This window comes from Podarcis gaigeae, assembly GCF_964106915.1.
Source record: "Podarcis gaigeae genome assembly, chromosome: 5".
NCBI classification, from domain to species: domain Eukaryota; kingdom Metazoa; phylum Chordata; class Lepidosauria; order Squamata; family Lacertidae; genus Podarcis; species Podarcis gaigeae.
In genome coordinates, this window is record NC_139681.1 from 21,892,864 (window position 1) to 21,901,325 (window position 8,462).

The 8,462-nt window shown below is 41.1% G+C and overlaps 1 long non-coding RNA gene across 4 annotated transcripts in view; it reads left to right on the top strand.

The window, feature by feature from the left end:
- LOC310845444 overlaps positions 1 to 7,609 on the top strand; it is a 121,739-nt gene extending 114,130 nt beyond the window's left edge. For all 4 annotated transcript variants that reach the window (XR_014564738.1, XR_014564739.1, XR_014564740.1 and 1 more), the window contains exons 3-4: positions 5,073 to 5,181; positions 7,517 to 7,609. This is a non-coding gene — a long non-coding RNA (uncharacterized lncRNA). The remainder of the gene's footprint in view (positions 1 to 5,072; positions 5,182 to 7,516) is intronic.
- The last annotated feature ends 853 nt before the right edge of the window (positions 7,610 to 8,462 follow it).

An 8,462-nucleotide genomic window follows, 5' to 3' on the forward strand; every position in this document is an offset into this window, starting at 1 on the left:
CCACATGAATTTGGGTACAAAGTTGTAACAACTGCAGGGACTCCTGGAATGAGCTCTTGAATTCTACAACACAGCTGCTTTGGACAACAAGCTGTGTTTTGCCAGCCCTGTTTGTTGAGTCATCCAAATCCAACACACACAAAAATATGCAGACTGCAATGTTGTATTGCAGCTGCAGCTTGCATAAGGATTTGGTGTGTTTTTTTCTAATTAATGCCATTAGTATGTGTTAGAGTTCTCAAGTGAAAAATATGTTAAAATAACCTTGAATAATGAAGGCTTTAAAAAATAGATACAGCTAGGACAGGCAAAAATTGAGATTCTATGATGATATTTTCAGCACCCGTTGATTTTTTTTCCTTGATATTGGTTTTAAGCTCTCCCTGGAGCTTTAGGAAATCTTTTGCAAATATTAACAACTTACTTCAAAATCTTAGTGTGACATTTTCTTTCAGATTACCTGATTCATTCCTTATGAATATCTGCTCAGAATTCCAATCTCCTCTCACACTGATAGCTTTGCCTTACATTGCAGCTCAGGTACAGAAGAAAAGAAATGCAAGAAGCCCTAAAGATAACCTCCATGTATTTGGCATTCTGTATTTTTTAAAAAATATTGTATTGAATTTTCAAATCAACATCCAGTAGAATGTAACCATAAACCAAAACATGGCTTTGCACTAATCATTTCAGCATAAGAAATATATCAACTGGGGAGATATGACTGGTGAAAAAACACTATGTAATGACGAGGGGTAATTTAACGGAGAAATGTGTAGGGTGACTGTTTCATGTTTGTTGTTGTTTAGTTGTTTAGTCCTGTCTGACTCTTCGTGACCCCATGGACCAGAGCACGCCAGGCACTCCTGTCTTCCACTGTCTCCCGCAGTTTGGTCAAACTCATGCTGGTAGCTTCGAGAACACTGTCCAACCATCTTGTCCTCTGTTGTCCCCTTCTCCTTATGCCCTCCATCTTTCCCAACATCAGGGTCTTTTCCAGGGAGTCTTCTCTTCTCATGAGGTGGCCGAAGGATTGGAGCCTCAGCTTCAGGATCTGTCCTTCCAGCGAGCACTCAGGGCTGATTTCCTTAAGAATAGATAGGTTTGATCTTCTTGCAGTCCATGGGACTCTCAAGAGTCTCCTCCAGCACCATAATTCAAAAGCAGCAGTTTCATGTTAGCTTACTGTAATCCAAAACTTAGAGGGGATGTAATGCAAGTGACTTGTGAACACATCTGTGCAATTTCATATATTGCTCATATGATTCATAGATTGCCAGGGAGGAAATTCAGTTCAGTTCACCTTTTAATGTGAACCTATGTTATTCACACTTCCCGAAACAATATACAAACTGTAATGCAGCTGTCTCTTGAAATTTGCATGGTGTCTGAATTTTGTGGTGCAGTTCTCCAACCCCAAAATGTGTACATGGATGCACATCTTAGGGGAAAGCATGCATAAAAAAATACATAAATAAGTGAAAACAGCATACAAAAGTGAATTATATTAGGGAAAATGGCTTGCAAGAATATTGTATGTATATTAGGCAAAATTGCATAGAAAAATGTGTATAAAGTCCTAACAAGGAAGAGACAGACAGACAGACAGACAGACAGACAGACAGACACACACACACACACAGAGAGAGAGAGAGAGAGAGAGAGAGAGAGAGAGAGAGAGAGCGCTAATATGGAAATGTGCAGAATTGAATTTAAGATTTAAAAAAAAGAAGAAATGGAGAGAAACCAAAAATTGTCCACTCCTAGTGCTGTGGGAATCACTTCATAAATGTAACATCTTGTGCTGTTTTGGTAACATCAGCAGAAATAAACTACATGTGTCCAATGAATGACATGACTCCTTGCTATTCCGGGCAAACTTTGGCATGACAAAAATGGACCTGTTGGAACAGAGCAACTTTGGTAGCATCTGGAAGAGTTTGCACTCTGCGTGATGCGGCAAGAAAGTGAACCTGTACACCCTCCCTCATGGCACGTAGAAACTGGGTCTACACTCATGACCTGCAAGGATAGGGAGCCCAAGCCATTGGCTCCTGACAGAACCATCAACAGCCTGAGAGAACTTCTGTGGCAGCCCCTCCACCATCTCACCTGGGGCTGCTTCTGACCTTTGTGACCTGAGCAAAGACAGAAGTGAGGGGACCCAGGCCAGGGAGCTTATGCCATCAGCTTCCACCTGCCTTAACAGGACTTTGTCACTCAACATGTGGTATCATTTATTTAGTTTAGTACAGTGGTACCTCGGGTTAAGAACTTAATTCATTCTGGAGATCTGTTCTTAACCTGAAACTGTTCTTAACCTGAAGCACCACATTAGCTAATGGGGCCTCCCACTGCCGCTGTGCCACTGCTGTGTGATTTCTCATCCTGAAGCAAAGTTCTTAACCCAAGGTACTATTTCTGGGTTAGCGGAGTCTGTAACCTGAAGTGTATGTAACCTGAAGCGTATGTAACCCAAGGTACCACTGTATTGTGAAGGCAGGATGAAAATGCCACAAATACGGTAAATAGATTCCGATGTGAACAGGCGTCTCTTGTGTGACGCTTTCTTCTGTGAAAAGATATGTATGGTTCAAATAAATGAAATTTGTGTACATAGGCATTTATTCACAGGGTTTGTTCTTAACAAGGAAATGTATACATGGCCCAAAAGTGTATGCAGACGAAGGCATGAAATTTATTTCATGTACGTCTTCCATGTTCTGGCCATGTGCGGACCATCCCTCATTAGCTGAAGGAACTTCAAATGTTCTCTTGGATAACCACACTGTGAGAATGTGCCGTCTCATGTGTCATGATTTTGACCCCTCCCCCTTTAATGTCTCTCTCTTCCCTTGCTTAGTATTGTTCAAACACACGCTTTTCATTCATCAGTTTTGTAATGAGTGTTTGGATCTGTGAATTACAGCTCGCTTTTCAATTGCCGCTGATGCATTTTTGCCCTTTTGCACTGATGAAGGATTTCATTTAGTTGTGTGGAGCAGATTGAAAGCGGCTGCTTTGATTTTCTTTCTTTCTTTCATGTTTTCAGGGCTGGGAAATAATTCCATGCCTTTTTCAGAGCTCTGCCGGCCACATTTTAAGAATGATATGGTTTGCAGTAGCGCTAATTAGCGCCAATAATAGCTTGGCTGTCTTGCATTGTGTTTAGCCTTGGAATTCTTGACTGTTTTGGATGCGTGTGTGTGTGTGAGAGAGAGATGTACATTTGTTCACAGTGACCATTTGGCCTGAAAAACTGAAACTTTGCTGAAAATTGATCCAGCTGAACTTTACAACAGAGTTGCTGGGAAGTTGGTTGTAATACATAGTTCATGCTTTTTATTACTGGGGCCTAATTCATGCTGTTTTGAGAATTATAAGGTCTAAGGTATAAAATAAATGTTCAGGCAAACTTATACATAAATATATAAACCACATGTCTGAAAACAGTACAGGAAAACAGTCCTAAAGCTCTTTCAGTGACCTCAAATATTCCTCTGCAGTTTGGATGGAAATGGGAAAAGCCTCCCCAATGTCTCTGTGCTCACAAATCCTGCCTTCAGGGCACATTTGTGTATGAATAGGGTGAGCCTGTGACCTGGACTCAGGAATTAAGTATTTATCATCACAAAAGAATGACCAGGTTGTCCAGGTAAACCCATTAACAGGTTTCCTGCCAGACAGGATTCTGCTATAGACTGCCCCTTCTGTGATGTATGTATGATGTATTGAGGGGTGGTCTTGAGCTATAGGGTGGCAATTTCAAAAGTCTATATAAGGGCTTCACACCATTGTTCTGGGTTCCTCCTCCCTTCTGCGTGGGGTGTGTGTGTGTGAGAGAGAGAGAGCACCCTGTTGCAACAGTTTAATAAAGATCATGCTTACTAGCTGTTTTGCTTCTCAATATTCTCTGGTTGGCCTCTGTTGTTTTCTCCTACCAATAGAGAACCTACGTACAGGCTCTTGGGTACCCCATAAGGGAAAAGGAGCACTTTTTTCTTATAACAATGCTTACTGCTGTCTCCCTGCAAAGTACAGGCTGAAAAGCAGCATCAAGGCTTAGGAATGTGCTCTCTGTTCTCCTCTCTCTGACCTTTTTTTTTTGCACATTGACTTTAACCATGATTGGTAGAACATTTGCATTGGCATGATTCTTGGTCGCTCAGGTGCTCAGCTCTAAATACAGTGGTACCTCTGGATGCGAACGGAATCCGTTCCGGAGCCCCGTTCATATCCTGAGGAGAACACAACCCGTGTCTGCATGTGCGTGGGTCGCAATTTGACACTTCTGCGCATGCACATGACATCATTTTGAGCGTCTGCGCATGTGCGAGTGGCGAAACTCGGAAGTAACGCATTCCGTTACTTCCAGGTTGCCGTGGAGCGCAACCTGAAAACGCTCAACCTGAAGCAACTTTAACCCGAGGTATGACTGTACTTGCAAGTCCAGCCTTCTGCAGCTTAGAAGGTAGCAAGTGCCTGGAGCAGAAGAAACATTTGGTAGAATAGGGCTGCCATTTATTGGAAATTATTGCTGACTGATTATATAAGGTCTATCCATAATTGTCGGCATCTTTCTGTCTTGGAAGACAATGAAGGAGTGTGCCTTAATAAACACTATTATAAATACAGGTGGTAAGATTACAATATGCTATCTCAGTGAGGCCTTGAGGAATCTCTTGTTGTGTTTCAGGACATCCCTAATTCTGACGTGCTTCCAAAGCATAACTATGTTGGCCCTACAGATCCTTCAATACGTTTTAAGTACCAAATAAGGTGAAGCGAATATTGAAAGCTCACCAAAAAATTAAGATTTTTTTCCTGAGTTCAAAGTTTCAACTTCTCTCTTGCTGCTTTTGATTTTGGGATGCATCAAATCCCAAAACAACATAAGGGATAATCTGTCAAAAACGGTAGCATGTTACCTAGCAAATGCTCTCAGATATAAAATATTGTCGCATGCAACCCATCATGCAGTACTACAGAGGATGTCAAATACAGACATCAAAGATTCACCAAGATATGCGTGAGAGGTTTTCTTGAGGTATGTTTTATTTGTTCTATTGCAGCAGGGTCCAGTCTCCTCACTGACCAGAGACATGATATGATGCAACTGGGGCCCAGAAAGTTACTGCGTCAGCACCAAAAACCGGATAACGAAAAGAAAAAGACATTAGGGTAAATAAACATTTAATGATCTATTTGTTGTGGGTGGATCTCTTTTAAGCATAATGCTTGTTAAGTCTGCTCAATGTTGTGCTACTATTGCCCATTTAGGTCTCTTTCCCCTGTTTCTGCCCTACTGTCCCCCATTGCATTATTTGTGTTCTGGATTATATTTCCCTAGATGGCTTTTTGTGTCTTCTGCCCTCTCTCTTTAAATTGAATCTCATGTTGCTGTCTTCTGCCTATTAATCTTTTTTGGTTCTCTTTGTGTTTCTGCCTACTGAATGGATGGTCACAACTCCTCCTAATTTATTATCCTCTACAAATTTCATTAATGTAGTAAATTATTAGGAAGATATTAAATAAAAAAACAGACCTCATTACAGTATCCTGGTAACTACCTCAACCTGTGTTATTGAATTTTTTGCCACCAGGGTACAATAACAGACCTGCAGTTTAAAACAAGCAGAGCACAAAGTGAATTCCCCATATTTAGCTTTCCTTTTTTCACAGCAGTGAAATTATCCAGTGGAGATGTGGTACTGGAGGGTACACTGTATCCATATCTTTCTATTACCTATCTATAAACTGTATCTCTAATATTGTATCTCTGGTATCCTATATATTTTCCATTCACTCTGATTACCAGTAATGTTGGATTTGTAATTTCTTGTCAGAAGAACCACCAAAGCTTAATGGTCGAACTTAATATGGCAAAGGTCCCTAGTTCATCTCCAGATAGCAGATCTTGGGTAGCAAGTCTCGGAAATACTGTACCTCTATCTTCTTTAGCTGCTGCTAGTCAGAGAACAGTATTAGATTAGGCTGGACCGATGGTCTTGATGATATAAGGTGAACCATTGATGCATTTCTTAGTGCAGAAAGTATTGATCTGATGTGTAGAGATCTTTCCTATTCTACTTAATTCAAGAGGGTCCAAGAAGCTTCTGGAAACTTCTCTGTGTGAAAGAAGCAAGCAGAAGGTTCATGATGTTTGGGTTAGTCCTTCAGAGAAGCTGAGTACAGCTGGTTTAAACTGGTTCTGTTAATCTCTTTCTGTCAAGGTCATGCTGACTATAATAGTAGGGCCAGAAGGAGCATTGGTTTCTCACTTTCTCTTTCTATCTCTTTTCCGTCTGGTGTGGTGTTCTGTATGCTATAGTGTTAAGTTTTAGACTTATTATAAGTTATTGTAAGTTTTAAGTTAAGTCTGCTGTAACGGGATTTCTTATAGACAGTGCCAATCCTGAATGTATTAGAATTGTGACCATTATGCTCATTTGCCTTCAGTAGCAGTGAAGCTCTGCTGGATGAAATATAATTGCCTCTAGTCTGTTTTTTGGGAATCTTGCAACGTGTTTAGGTTTTTACTCTGCTAACTATACATTGGAATCTGCTCTGGATCAATACTAAGTAGACTTTCACTGGCAATGTGAAGGGAAGTGAGAGGTACACAGATGGTTCAGTCAAACAAGATGAAAGGCCTTTGAGTAGCTTCTCCATGGAAACCAATGGCATTGCACAGAGATAGGTTGATGGTTGTATGGCCATGTACCAAGACGTAATTTACCAGACTATCTAGTCAGTCACCATTATTGCCCTGCTAAGTGAGGCAATATGGTTCTGCATCTGGTCCCAATCCAAGGAAGCAGGGGTGCAGTAAGATTTTTTCATCACGAAACAGGATCATTACTGATGGTCAGCTCACTGAAGGCATCAACGTATCAATGCCATATATGTGGATTATTATTATTGCATTATTTGCTGCATTTGTATCCCACTTTTTCCTTCAAGTTGCTCAAGGTGGTGTACCCTCCTCATTTAATCCCCACAACAACCCTGTGAGGAGGTGGATTAGGCTGGGAGGCAGTCACTGGCCCAAAGTCACCCAGTGAGCTTCATGGCCCAGTGGGGATTTGAGCCCTGGTCTCCCAGGTCCAACACTCCAACCACTGCATTCATGGGTGGATGGAACGTGCATAGAAACTCTGCTCCCAATTTCCCCATGCAGGCCACCCCATCTGCTGTGTCCATTACTTTCCTCATGTTGATTGAGGAAGAAAATTCCATGCAATCGGCAATGCTATTTTATCCATGATCACATGGAGGGTTCTACTTCTGTATAAGTGATTGCAAGTAGAACCCCCCTGCAGACCTTCCCCTCTCAACAAGGTCAGTGTCACTGAACAAGAGAACCTTGGGGGGTGGTAGGGTATGTGAGCACACCCTACCAGCTGTCCACAGACATATTGCTTGTGTGTTCCATATGCAATGACTTCTAGCAGTGCAATTTTTCTTGAAAAAGAGGTGTTGGAACTCACCATGAACACCTCCTTCATTCCCTTAGAATGGCAGTGGTGCCCCCCTGAGAGGTGACGGAACTGAGTTCCAACAAGTTCTGGCTGAAAAAAAGCCCTCATCTCTAGGAAGCTATCACATGGTAAGTTGTCATCTCTGCTTCTTATGTTGCCTGGAGATATTGCACGCTAAAGCCTCTCTTTTGTGACTTCTCTATGACTTGCTTTGCCATAACTAGCATGGTTTAGAAACAACAATAATTGTACATGGAATTAATTAATAACAACATAATTTTTAGTGGTGTGGCAGTAATATTGCTGCATGGCTGTCAGATTTGGGTCCTCTTTAGGATCAACAATTGTCCTGAAGAAGTTGTCACAAGGAAGCTATGTTTGGAATGTATTGTTATCAACCTAATTATGGCAGCTAATTTGCATAGCATAATCCCATGTGCTGAAGCAGTGGAATAATGCAGCAATGGCATCTTAGGGTATGGATTGTCAGTTCCATTCAGAAATTGAGGGAAAATTTTCCCAGTGTGTTTTGACAGCATCTGTAACAAGGGTAGTTATTCATGTTATTCCTTCCTTTTAAAAAATAAAAATAAAGGAGGGGGAGATACACACTACAGTAATTTCATACATATATTTTTGAAATTTCCTCAGTCAGTAGCTTTTCATTGTGCAGGTTCCATGATAGACTGAACTGAATATTTCCCCTCTTAATAAAGACAGAGTTGAATGCGTTAGGAACTTTCCACTTCTTGCAGCTGACTTTTGCGTATGTGCTTGTGTGGTGCATTAGAGCTATTTTTATCTCCCTCTTTTTAATCTCTTTTTCCTTTGTGCTGGATCCCTTTCTGGTGAAGTGCTCAAGGTTACAGAGTTGAGAGGGAAAATCTCATCCAGTATTTATCAGAAGAGATTTTTTTTTTTTACAATTTTTGAATGTGGTCCCCCCCCCCCCTTCAACTATTTCCCTGGAGAATATTTGGC